Below are 14633 nucleotides of genomic sequence, written 5' to 3'. Positions count from 1 at the left end.
GACGCATCGGGTTCGGCCTGGGTCCGCCTACGCTGATTTCGGCCCAAGTCGGTGAAAAACGGGCTCCTGAGGGCGCGACTGGACCGTTTTTTGGCACCGGCGCAAAAAAATCGCCTTGGGAGGCCGTTCTGGGGCACGACTGGAGATGCTCTAAGGCTCCATGGTCTGCTTAGTAAGTTTTTGCTGACTCAGTGTTTTCTCAAGCTCTCCCTCTGGTCCGGTATACTGGGCACAGTTTTAAAATTGTACTCCCTGTGTCCCACAATATAAGAGGGTTTTTGACACTTCACTAGTGGGGATTTTATTATGCGTATTGTCTTAAATTATTAAATCTTACAACTCTCCGACAAATTAACCTATATTGATGTTGCATGGCCCTGATTCTCCAGCCTCATGCATGCGGGTGTTTAGTTATGCATGTATGATTTTCCAAAAAGGACTCCATGGAGCCGGAGCTCCAAAACTAATGGGGTTGCTCAGTTTAGCACCGCCATATATTTGGATAGAGTAAGGATTATATGTGCTAATTTTTTTCCTCTGTTTATCATATTTTGATTCAAGAGGGTTTTATTGTAATTCTTAGTTATATGAGTTATTTTGTAATTTCTTGTATCTATGATCCAAAGCATTGTACCTATAATTTTGTTGAGTTTGAATTAAGTTACATGCCTTTCTAATAACTAGCTAGCGGGCAGTTTTTTTTTTGAACTGCAAATAGACTTTATTTCTCAAATAATAGACATGTCATTTACAAGCAGATGAGAAATAAAATCAGGGATCTCATCATCCCAAGAACTAGAGGATCCAGTAGTAAAAGAGTTCTTTGCTAATTCATCTGCCACCTGATTGGCCTCTCTATAGCAATGTCTGAAGGATATGGACGCAAAGTCCATCATAAGTTGTTTACACTTTGTGATGATAGCTACCTCCAGGCCTAAATAATCATCAACTTGGTTCAGCGAGTCCACTGCGAAGGAACAATCTGATTCAATTTCTATGTTGTTGCATCCAATGTGAGTTGCCAAGTATATCCCGTTTCTGATAGCAGTTAGCTCGGCTGAGTCAACTCCACTGATGTTTGGAACAATCCAACTTGCTGCAGCAATAAAATCACCCCGGTCGTCCCGAGCCGCAGCACCACAAGCACCTGAAAGTGTTTCATACTGAAAGGAAGCATCAACATTTATCTTCACGATCCCATATCCTGGTTTCCTCCACATGTGGTCATTCTTCCTTATTGGTCCTTTGGGTATATCTGACCTGAGGTAATTTGTCGCCAAAACCTTGATGGCTAGCGCAGTTTTTTCCGGCGTTTGGACTTTGACTCTCTTTACTATCTGTCGGCGCTGCCACCATATATACCATGCTGCTACAACAGTAAGCTCCGCCGTTGGTACCTCCGCATCATTGCCCTGAAGCTTTGATAAAATTTCCATCGTAATAGATCCTGATCTGTCCTCGGCCACAGCTTTTCGTATGACTTGTAGCAAGCCCAGCCGATCCCAAACATCCGTCGCTCGTCGGCACTTAAATAAGCAGTGTTGAATGTCTTCTGCTCCCACTAAACAAACTGGACATTGAGATGAGCATGGGATTTGTTGGCTTGCTAATACACCAAAGCATGGGAGGGCGCCATGCAAAACTTTTCATGCAAAATGTTTTATCTTCCCTGGTATTTTCAGCTTCCACATATCCTTCCAAACTGGATTTATATTTTCTGTGCCTTGCCCATCAGCTCGCACCCACTGTGCCCCTTGTTGATGTTCAAACTCCTTATGATAAGCCGATCGCACGGAAAACGTGCCTGATCATGTATAGTTCCAAGCCACAAAGTCTTCCGTCAAGTGATAATTCAAGGGGATTTGTAATATCCTATGAACATCGACAGGAGAGAAAACATCACAAATTAGATCCTCATCCCACTGGCCTGTGTACGGATTTATTAACTCATCAACCTTTGAAAGTATTGTTGCACCCCTATTCGTGATTACTTTCCTTGTGACACTTGATGGAATCCATGGATCATGCCAGATATCAATTTGAGATCCACTTCCAACACGCCAAATACAACCCCACTTAAATGTCTGAATACCTGCGACAATACTCTGCCAAGTATAAGAAGAGCCCTTTTTTGGTCCAGCTTTCAATATGTCGCCATCTGGGTAATATTTTGCCCTCAGAACTTGCGCACACAAAGAATCCGGATTTTGGATTAGTTGCCAACACTGTTTTGCTAACATAGCAAGATTAAAACTGTGCAAGTCTCTAAAACCCAACCCCCTTCCTTCTTCGGAATACACAACCTCCACCATGCAAACCAATGCATTTTGTTTTTCTCCGCATTCTCACCCCACCAGAACCCAACAATTTCATCGGTGATAGACTTACAAATTCCTTTAGGCAATTTAAAAACTGACATTGCATAAGAAGGTATTGCTTGGGCTACCGACTTTACCAGTACCTCTTTACCTTGCATCGAGAGTGTCTTCTCCTTCCATCCCTTCAACCTCTGGCAAACTCTATCGATCAAGTGCTGGAAACAGTCAGTTCTGTCGACTCCCACCATTGTAGGGAGACCTAAGTATGTGTCAGATAGAGCTTATGTCTCAATATTTAAATCTCTACACACATTCTCCCTGGTATTGACATTAGTATCAGGACTAAAAAATATACTCAATTTAGCATTACTAACTAGTTGCCCAGAACTAGCACAATATGTGTCAAGAACACTTTTGAGTGTACTTGCATTATGTGAGTCCGCCTTCATTAGGATCAAGGAGTCATCTGCAAACAGTAAATGTGAGATAGGGGGGCATTTCTACAAACACGGACCCCTTCCACTCCTCCAATTTCCTGTTCATGAGCTAATAAGCTTGAAAGACCCTCAGAGCACAAGAGAAATAAATAAGGTGATAATGGGCCACCCTGTCTGAGCCCTCTCGTGGGAGCAAATTCTTCAGTTTCTGTATTATTGAACCGGACCATATAGCTTACTGAAGATACACACTCCATGATAAGCTCCACCCAAAGTGCATGAAAGCGGACAGTTTGTTCAACGTGTGTAGTCATTTTGCGCAAATGCTATGTCTCTGTCTACTGCGAGGCGCTCACCTTTGGCGATGCGGTGTGGGCTGTGGCCTAGTAGTGGTGGAGGTCTATAGCATTTGTTTGTTGCTTGTGATTTCATAACCTCTTGTCTGGTTTTTTTATTTCTCTTGTTTATTGGGTTTGTTTAGGTTTTTCATTTTTGGTTTCTCTTTACTTTTCCTGTTCATTGTTTCATTTTTTTCCAATTTTCCAAATACACACTGAAATTATTAAAAATAATAAACATTTTTAGATACACATAGAATATTTTTTTAATACAAGTTTGATTGTTTTATAAATACATGATGAACAATTTTTATATACCACAAACATCTGTCCAAAAATGTAATAACACATTTTTTTTATAATTCATGAACAATATTCTAAACATGTGAAAAAATTGAAATGTACGGTTCTTTTTGAAAAATGCGAATATATTTTTCTTAATCTCTGGAACAATTTGTAAGACATGTTGAACATTTTTCTGAATAAAATTATGAAAAAAAAAATCCAATTTACTTATCAACCATTATGTCAGTACAAGAACACCAGAGGTAATACAACTTATGTCTAGGTCCGTAGACCACCTAGCAATGTTTACAATCACTCGAGCAAGCCGGAGGCGTACTACCATCATCGCCCCTCCCTCATCGGAGTTTGGCAATGTTCACTCATGTTTTTACAAATTGTTCATCGTGTATGAAAAACATATTTATTGTGTATATAAAAATCATTGTGTATTTTTAGAAAATGTTGTGATTTCAAAGGTTCATCATGTATTAAAATAAATCTTCATCCGTATTGTTCAAAATGTTCATAGTGTATATTTTCAGAAAAATATGAACACTTCTGTAATTGTATGTGTATTTTAAAAATGTTTCATATTTTGAAAACGTTTTATAAATACGTGATGAAATTTTTTAAAGTACATGAACACTTATTAAGCTATATGATCACCCATATATGTTATAGAGCGTTTAATAGAAAATTAGGAAAAATGAAAAGAAAAATGTGAAAATAAGAACAAAAAAATCCTACTCGTAGTTAGAGTGAGACATCTGCCCCTATAGAAAAAAGTAGCTTGTTAGAAAAAATGTTGGGATTTGCCCATATCGTGGATCTATAGTTGAATTCCGTTCTATGCCACGCTAAAAGTGGAAATATGCTATTTAGCATTGGTTTCCAAGTTATTGGCAGAAAGCGCACACATCTCTTCCTTCAATAGATTGTAAAAGGGCTGCCTAATCTATGGCATTCACATGAGCGGAAGCTCCCTCCTCTCGATTTTAGGAAGCTTCCAGAAGCTTATGGGCCAACTTTGGCTATGGAAACTTTCGGCCTGATTTTTCTTTTTTACTCTTCCGCCTTTTTTCTCTTTTTCTGATTATTTGAATGTTAAACTTCTCTACCATATTTTTTCAAATTTTGACCATTTTTTCATATTCATGAGATTTTTTTTTCAAATTTCACAAACTTTTTTGAATCAACTTTTTTCGAATTCACAAAAAATGAATTTGTGATTTTTTCAAAATTTTCAATGTTTTTGCATTCATTCTCTTCAAACCATAATTGTTTTTCAAATTTGTGAAATATTTCATATTCATGAATTTTTAAATTTAGAAAACCGGTGGCATTTTTTTCATTGAATAACAGAGCAATTCCAGGAAAAAAAAGGCTGGCGAAAAAAGAGTGTAGTGGGTGGCCAGGTGAGCAACCGCTTTGCCTTTTAATGGGATGACACATGCGCGCGGGCTCTTGTGCGCTACGGCACTAATGAGCACTATGGAGAAGTTGGTATGTTCGAAATGAAGTAGTGCACTTTAAACCAGCTCCGGCTATGGATGTCTCTGTTAGTTTTCTGAAAAGGTATTTGGAAGAGTTGATTGGGATCAAACAAAATCCAGGAATGGACCCGGCTAAAGGCAAGGGATTCGTTTCCTTTGATCATATGTCTTCCGTACAGGTGCAACATCAGCAAACGGACCCTGAATGTAGGTGGAAGCCACCGGATGTTGGCTGGGTGAAATTGAATATAGATGGATCGTTTGTAACGGATGATAAAGCGGGCGCTGGTATGATTCTTCGGGACTCCAGGGGTGTGATTATTTTGTCATCCTGCAGGGTGTTATATTCCTGTAGAGACGTTGTTGAAGCTGAATTATGTGCTATCATGGAGGGCGTTTCGCTCGCCATACAGAGTTCAGAACTGCCCATTGTCATTGAGTCAGACTCAAGCTTGGCCGTCTCCATGATAAGCTCCGGCGAAGTTGATCGTTCAGTCTATGCCTTGTTGGTTAATGAAATAAGGTTGCTGCTTCGTTTGAGACGAACTTGTATTACTCATGTTTTGAGAGCCCAGAATAAAGCTACTGATAGTTTGGCTAGATTTGCTCGACTAGAGGGGCGGACTATGACCTGGCTGGGATCTGGGCCAGATGAGGTCTTGGGTATTTCCCTTGATGATTGTAAAGACATTATGAGTTGAGTAATACAAGTGTTTTCGCAAAAAAAAGAAAGAGCACTATAAGCGGTGAGAAGGAGCTCTCCTAAAATTGAGGTATACACGCTCTTCAAGAAGCTTTAGGCCTTTAGCCGTTGGTTGACTGGTCCATAAAAGGGAAAAGAATCATAATCGGTGTGCGACACGGACACATGGCATCACTAGTTCTCCTAATTGTAATTCGTGATCTTCATCTTCACAGGTTTGTCTCGAAGCTTGACGACGTGGGCGTCTCGCCTCCTCGGGCGTCTGTGACAACGAAGCATGAGCTTATCACTCTCTAGGCCTCTCATTCCTCGTATCCATATCCATATTACCAGAGCCACCCATTCGCTGAAGCATGTTAAATGTTAGCGCTCTGATTTCTAAAATTCTACTTATGTATTTTCTTTCCTTGTCAGTTTTAGGGTTACTATAATGTTGCTTAAAAGGAGTTTTCATGCACAATAAAAGAAAAAAAAGACTATCAATTTGCCAATTTCACACAAGGGCTCTCAAAATTATAGAGTTGACCCTGCCAGCACCATGGGATGGGTGAGAGATTATTATGGTCTCTCATATGTTGTGTAGCACTATCATAGAGAGATTTTTCTTGTCGCGAATTGAGTAAGAGAAAAATTGTTATAATATTTTTCATGGTGCGTTTTCTTGATAGTCTTGACCACTAGTGGAGCTAAAGCAAGGCCAGATGGGCCATAGCCGGCCCAATGCATAGCCAAAACATCAAATAGTATAGGTAAACTTTTTTTTAGAGAAAAGGCACAAAGACCCGACTTCAAATTAATGAAGCCATCAACCGGCTAGGATACAATGATGCTGAATTACAAAGGCAAAGACTTGACAAAAACTGAAAAAGACATGCCAAATTCACTACAACCAAGAGCAACAGAGAATAAGGCAGCAAGAAATACTGCGATCAAGCCGCCGGAGATCTTGCACAGCTAGAACGGCAGGGCCGAAGCCACCCGGCGACAGCAAAAGCCGTGAACATGAAGATCCAGACCGCGTGAAGGAAACCATCGACTGCACCGCCCGCCGCCTCGGGCCACTGCCGGAGGAGAGACCACTATCTCCCCTTCGTCCAGACCGTGCCAAACACACGGACGCCCACTGTCGGCCGGCGACCAACCAGCAAACAAAGCGAGGAGCCGCTGAAGGATGCGGAAGAACCTACACGTCACCACCAACGTCGGCAACCAGGGGAACCGAGCACCACCGCCGCCACCCACCACCATGCACCAGGTCCACAACCCCCAACCACCCCTTGAACGGCGCCTCCAGGAAGGGCCGAGACGCCAGAACGCCTCCACCGTCCGGCCAAAAAGGCCAAGCTTTCGCCCGGGGAAGGGAGGAGGAGGAGGAGGGACGGATCTGGAAGCTCGACCCGCCCTCAAGAGGGAGAACGACACCGGAGCGCCGCCGGCGTCGAGGTCGACGCGAAATCGACCAGGGGTTTCCCCCGTTCCAAGTCTCCACCGCCCCATCCTCGAAGCCCAGATCTGACGAACCAGCCACCAGATCGGTGAGAGGAGACCACTGCAGGAGAGAAGGGGCTGGGAGGAAGAGAGCCGCCCACCGCTGCAGCAAGACCTCGCCGTCCTCACGCCACCCACGCGGCCGGGAGGGACGACCATCACCTACGCGCATCATCCACCGGAGAAATCGACGCCGCCATCTCCACCCAGGGCCGCCGCCCTGGCTTCCAAAGCTCCTCACGCCGGCGCGAGGCAGCAGATCCTCGCCGCCACCTTCACCGAAAGACGCGCGGCAGCCGGCAGGCTCCTCGGGTGGCGGCGAGGAGGGGGCAGGAGGGAGGAGAGGAGGTGGCGGCTAGGGTTTGGGGCCGCTCCCGAGTCGCCCGAGAGGGGCGACGCGAGAGCTTTTCTTCCACTCTACCTTACGTGGCCATAGTATAGGTAAACTTGGGCCTTTTGAGAGAGAAAAATGTGTTTCCTTTAGGATGGGCCACCTTGGCCTGCCCAATAATTTTTTGGTAGCTCCGGCACTTATCTCTTTACCAGGGGGTGCAATTACCTTTCACACATATATACCGGGGGGTTGCAGTAACCTTTCACACATATATCCTATATATCTAAGTAAGTCATCCCATTTAAATGCACATGCAAATTAATCACATCATGAAAGACATGCAACCAATCAACTTTCACTTACCATTTTTTATCACATGCAAGTCCTCCACATCATCAAGGGTGCATGTAATCATTTGACTTTTCGCTTTCCATCATATGCAAGCCCTCCACATCATGAAACACACGCACGCTCTTCACCTCATTATTTTTACTATTTATTATCTTTCAACAACAAATAATTAAACTTGAAGGTCACAAGACAACATAACATGCATCCACCCTCCAGTTACATCTAGGTTTTCTATTGTCATATGTTGAGAATGTTGTATGGTATTATTCACATATATGCTATTTTTTATAATTTCATTGCTTTAAATTTCCGTAGCAATGTGTGTGATGTTTACCTAGTATAACTAGCAACGGAGCCAACTCACTAGTAGAGCCTGGGTATAACTACTAATGCACCTTTTTTTTCATGATAATACGTGTCTCATTTATATAGAAATAGAATAAAGATCAAGTTACAAGTCATCTAAGCACCGATCATACATAACTGAAAAGATAGGAAAATCCTATGCAAAATACTAGCGCATGTCCCTTTCCTTGGACACCACCGAAGTGACCACCAAAGGATAAAAAGACAGATCACCTCTTCACCCAAGCTCGATGCGACTTCATCGCTGATCAACAGCTTTACGGACCTCCAAAGTAGTTTGACAGAAACAAAACCATAGCCGTTGACAGAATCAGACCGGGGAAACATGTCCGCGGACACGCCATCGAATTTCAGAACTGACACCCCCGCATGACGATGACGACGTCGGAGGAGGAAACCAGAACTGGCATCCTTCGACCACAGACCCAACACAGGATACTCCATCTTCCAGCTGTCACTTGTGTAGACAACCGCCTGCGCGTACTCCTGAACGACAAAACCTCCCTGCTCCACCATGACATCGGAGACAACGCCACAGCAACCGGGACAGAGCATAAGGAGAGACACACCTGATGGAGTCGCCGCCGCCGTCTCGCCAACATCATCCATGAACCCTAATGCTGCCGATCTGAGGGATCGACAGAGACACGATGCCATCAACTCCGAGACGCCGCCATGAAAGACACCGCCGGTGTGGGAGTAGAGTTGAAGCAGATTTATTCGTCCAGATGCCGCTCCCACCACCCCAACGACGCACCACGACCTACAAATCCAAACCCTAACTACAAAGCGAAGGAACGGGGTCCCCCTCCCTCCTGCCGCCGGAGCAGCGGCCGAAGGGAGAGGGGGCCAGCGCCCCGGCCGGTGGAGATCGGAGGAAAAGATCGCCTCTCCCTAGTCGCCTGGTGGTGGCGGCGCTAGGGTAGGAACGGGGCTCAAGCAGGATGTAGGAACGGGGCTCAAACCAAATACTAATGCACCTGGTCGGGACTTAGTTCATAGGCGAAGGGTAGAGAACAAAACCGCTGTCTGGCATGTGAGTTCACTTTATACATCTAGAACACCAGACACATACGCGCATATACACTTCATATGCGTGCTGCAATTTAGGGAGTCCTTCTCTTCCTTTTTGCTGACATCATCTTTCCCCCCAAAAAAGACCACATAATATGAAATAATCCCATAGAGATAACTGAGATTGCAACCCATAGGAAAAACAGCAGACTGCAGTCCACTGACAAAATAGCTCATTCATGTGAATGAATACAATCATGCGTAGATATTCAAAAGAACAACGCGAGTCAAGTCACATACAAAGTAGATGAACATATACCAACAACCAAATAGTAATTACACAGTACTAGTACTCATCACGCTCACATGGGAAAATAGAAAGAAATGGAATACAAGGAATACTACACCACTTATTCTAGAAATAGCATAGTGTGGCTCCGTGCGGGGTCTCCTCCATCAACTCTCGTATATAGTATCCCATCAATTGTGAGTTGTTGGTGGTTTGCACTTTGGAGGCGGCTTTGGTTTCGGTTCAGGTTTAGGCTTGGGCTCCGACTTTGGTTCAGGTTTTGGCATCGGCTCGGGCTTAGGCCCCGGCTTTGGTTTGGAGCAGGGCTCGGGCTTCGGTTTTGGCATCGGCTTGGGCTTTGGTTCTGGTTCAGGCTTCTGTCCGGGCTTTGGTTTGGGTTTGGGCGTCGGTTCAGGTTTGCATGGTTCTGGCTCTGTGTGTGGCATAGGTTTGGGCATTGGCTCTGGTTTGGATTCTGGCTTTGGCTCTAGCTCTGCAAATTTCTCGACGACGGCAAGGCCTCGGCCAGCCGCAGCTGCTTGGTTGAAGGTGGAGGCTGCAACTATCCCGATGAGGAGCACGGCAAGGAGGCGATGCCTCGCCATTACAGCCTACTTGTGGTTGCAGCTAGCTGTTGTGCTTTGTGTGTGTGTTGTGTGCAAAACTGGAGGTACATATTGTGTGGTTTTATAGGCTGGGTGAAACAAACCAGATCTAGAGGCTGCATTAATTAGTAAATTGCAGGTAGCTAGCTGGACTGACAAGTAGTACTGGGTAACATGGCAAATTGGCAATGGATTGGTTAATTGGTTGATTACAAATGAAGCAACCTACTACGTAGGTAGAGGTGTTAATAAGGCTGGTCATAGTGGGAGTAACATAGGTAGTAACATAGATGCCACTTAAGCAAAAATGTTGATGTGACAAGTAGTTAATGAGGAGAGAGGCAAATAGAGTAACCTAATATGTTACCATCACATAGCGCTTTCCAATGCAAAATGAGTCTATAAGACAACAAAATGAACATGTGTATATTACTACACATATGACATTTCCCACTATAAGGGTAGTAACATAGAGTAGTAACATATGCATGTTACTACTCTAAGTTACTCCCCACTATGACCAGCCTAAGCACAGCTGGATATTACGTGTGTATCTCTATGATGATAGTAGGGTAAGTAACGATATTTTTACTCTGTTAGTTGCCTCCTCGTAGTAATAGAATTCTGTTAGTTGCCTCCTCGTAGTAATAGAATTCTGTTAGTTGCCTTGTCAATCCCGTGCCCACAAGTTCGTGTGACCGGTCATCATTTAGAAAACAAGATAGACCGTGTACACGTTAGTGCAATGCAATACAAAGTACTCCCTCCGTAAACTAATATAAAAGCGTCTAGATCACTACTTTATAATGATCTAAATGCTTTTATATTAGTTTATAGAGGGAGTACAAAGCAAACGCTTCAGTTCAATTTACAATGGAAAGCAAAGGTCTCTGGAAAGGAACTGGCCGAGGATTGTGCACCTCGTGCGTGAGCTGCACGGCTGCACCACCAGTTGGAAGCTTCATTGACCGAGTTTTTGCTGACTCGGTGTTTTCTCAAGCACTCCCTCTGGCCCGATATATATACTAGGCACATAGATAGCAATGAGGATTTTATTATGCGTATTGTCTCAAACTATTGAATCTTATAACTCTCCGACAAACTAACCTATTTTGATGCTGCATGCTCTCATTCTCCAGTCTCATGCGTGCATGTGTTTTAGTTATGCATGTATGATTTTCCAGTTTAGCACCGCCATATATTCGGAAAGAGGAAGGACTATATGAGCTACTCCCTCCGTTCCACAATATAAGACGTTTTAACTAGCTTGCAAAAATGTCTTATATTGTGGAACGGAGGGAGTAATGTTTTTTCCTCCATTTATCATATTTTGACTCAAGAGGGTTTCATTCTAATTCTTAGTTATAGAAGTTATTTTGTAATTTCTTGTATCTATGATCCAAAGCATTGTACCTATAATTTTGTTGAGTTTAAAAAGTCTACATGTCATTCTAATAACTAGCTAGCCAACAGTTTGTTCAATGCGTGCGGTCATTTTGCGCAAATGCTATGTCTCTACATACTGTGAGGCGCTCACCTTTGGTGATGCGGTGCGGGCTGTGGCCCAGTAGCGGTGGAGGCAGTGTAGCATTGGTTTGTTTCATGTGATTTTTAGAACGTTTTATCCGGATTTTTTCCTGTTTTCTTTATCTGGTTTGTCTAGGGTTTTCATTTTTGTTTTTTCCTTTTACTTTTCTGTATATTTTCTTGTTTTTTATTTTTTTTTCATTTTCCATATTTCAAATACATGTTGATTGTTTTGAAAATATTAATATTTTTTAAATACACATAGAATATTTTTCCAATACATGTTTGAACGTTTTATAAAACATGATGAACAAGTTTTATATACCACGAATATTTTTATAAACTGTAAGAAAACATTTTTACATATATTTCATGAACATTTTAATATTGCAATGAACAATTTTGTAAACATGTGAAAACAATTGAAATGTAATTTTTCTGGAACAATCAGAATATATATTTTAAATCTCAAGAACAATTATTAAGACAAGTTGAACATTTTATTTTTATTTTTTTATGATTGTTTTGGATCTATTTATCAACTGTCATGTCAGTATAAGAACACCAGAAGTAATAGAACATACATTCAGATCCATAGACCACCTAGCGATGTATAAAATCACTCGATCAAGCTGAAAGTGCACCACCATCATCGCCCCTCCCTCACCGGCAGCGGGCAATGTTCACTCATGTTTTTTACCAAATGTTCTTCGTGTACGAACAAAATATTTACAGTGTATTTAAAAATTATCATGGATAAGAAAAAACATTTTTTATTTTCAGAAAATATTGTTATTTCAATGATTCATCATGTATTAAAATAAATCTAGATCCTGTATTGTTCAAAATGTTCACAGTGTGTATTTTTGGAAAAATATGAACACTTTTTAATCTATGTGTATTTGCAAAATGTTTGATATTTTGAAAACGTTTCACAAATATCTTATGAACATTTTTTAAGTACATGAACACTTATTAAACTACATGATCACTTGTAAAAAAGTACAAATCCATATATTTTATAGAAAAGTTTCTCAAAAATGAGAAAAATGAAAATAAAAACGAGAAAAATCCGTTCGTTGGCGGTGAGACGTGTCCCCCTATAGACAAAAACTTGTTTGCTAGAAAAAAATGTTGCGATTGGCACATATGGTGGCTCTGTAGTCGAATTCTGTTCTACCCCTCGCTAAAAGTGGAAATATGTTATTTAGCACTGGTTTCTAAGTTATTGGTAGAAAGTGCGCACACCTCTTCCTTTTATAGATCGTAAAAGGGTTGGCCAATCTATGGCGTTTATGTGAGCGGAAGCTACTCCCGAAAGCTTCCAGAAGCTTATGGGTCAACTTTGGTTCAGGAAACTTTCGGCCAGGTTTTTCTTTCTCTTTTTTTACTTTTCTGCCTTGCTTCAGTTTTTTTATATTTACTTTAAACTTCATGAATTTTTTCAAATTTGTGAACATTTTTTCAAATTTACAATCTTGTTTGAATTCCCTTTTTTCAAATTCAACAAAAAATGAACTTGTCATTTTTTAAGTCATCAGTGTTTTTGAATTAATTTAATTTTTTCAAACCCGTATTTTTTCAAATATGTGAACATTTTCATATTCATGAATGTTTTAAATTTGGAAAACTGGTGAATGTTTTCTTTCATTGCATAACAGAGCAATCCCAGAAAAAAGACGGGCAAGAAAAGAGTGTAGTGGGTGTCGGGCAAGCAACCCCTTTGCTTTTTAATGAGACGACCTATGCGTGCGAGCACCTGTGCGATGTGGCACTAATGAGCGCTATAAGCGCAGTGAAGATGCTCTCCTAAAAGTGAGGCATACATGCTCTCCTAAAAGCAAGCTTTAGGTCTTTAGTCAATAGTTGAATTGGTCCATAAAAATGAAAATAATCACAATCGGCACGCGACACTAACACATGGCATCACCAGTTCTCCTAATCGCAATTCGCGATCTTTGTCTTCGCGGGTAAGCTTGACGGCATGAGTCTCGCCACCTCCTCAGATGTCTGTGACAGCGAGGCACCAGCTTGTCACTCTCTAGGCCTCTCATTCCACACACCCATAACCATATTACCAGTGCCACCCATTCGTCGAAGCATGTTAAATGTTAGGGCTCTAACTTCTCTATTTATGTATTTACTTTCCTCTTTAGTTTTATGGTTACCCTAATGTTGCTTAAAAAGGATTTGTCGGGTGTTGAAGCAAAAGACAATCAATTCGCCAACTTCACCCAAGGGCTCTCAAAATCATTGAGCCGACCCTGCCAGTACCATGGGGTGGTGAGAGATTATTATGGTCTCTCGTATGTTGCATAGCACTATCACTGTGAGATTTTTCTTGTTGCGAATTGATAAAGAGAAAATACGTTAATAAAAAAAATTCATGGTGCCTTTTATTGGTAATCTTGACCTAGGGGGTGTAGTTACCTTTCACACATATCCTATATATCTAAGTAATTCATCCCATTTAAATGCACATGCATGTCAATCACATTATGGAGGGCATGCAACCAATCAACTTTCACTTACCGGTTTTCATCACACATAAGTCCTCCATATCATCAAGCGTGCATGTAATCATTCGAATTTTCACTTTCCATCATATGCAAGTCCTCCACATCATCAAACATATGCAAGCTCTTCACCACATTATTTTTACTATTTATATTTCAGCAACAAATAATTAAACTTGGAGGTCACAAGACAATATATATAACATGCATCCACCTCCAGTTATGTCTAGGTTTTCTATCCTCATATGGTGAGAATGTTGTGTGGTATTATTCTCATATATGCTATTTTTCATAATTTCATTGCTATAATTTTCCGTAGCAATGTGTGTGACGTATACCTAGTATAACCAGCAGCGGAGCCAGCTCACTCACAGAGCCTGGGCATAAATACTAACGTACTTGGTCGGGACTTAGTTCATAGGTGAAAGGTAGAGAACAAGGCCGTTGTCTAGCATATGGGTACACTTTATACATCTAGAACACCAGACACGTACGTGCACACTATACACTTCATATTGTGCTGCTATTTAGGGAGGCCTTCTCTTCCCTTTTGTTGACATCATCCCCCC

Source organism: Triticum dicoccoides, chromosome 5B (genome assembly GCF_002162155.2).
Source record: "Triticum dicoccoides isolate Atlit2015 ecotype Zavitan chromosome 5B, WEW_v2.0, whole genome shotgun sequence".
NCBI classification, from domain to species: Eukaryota; Viridiplantae; Streptophyta; class Magnoliopsida; order Poales; family Poaceae; genus Triticum; species Triticum dicoccoides.
This window is presented reverse-complemented; position numbering follows the sequence as displayed.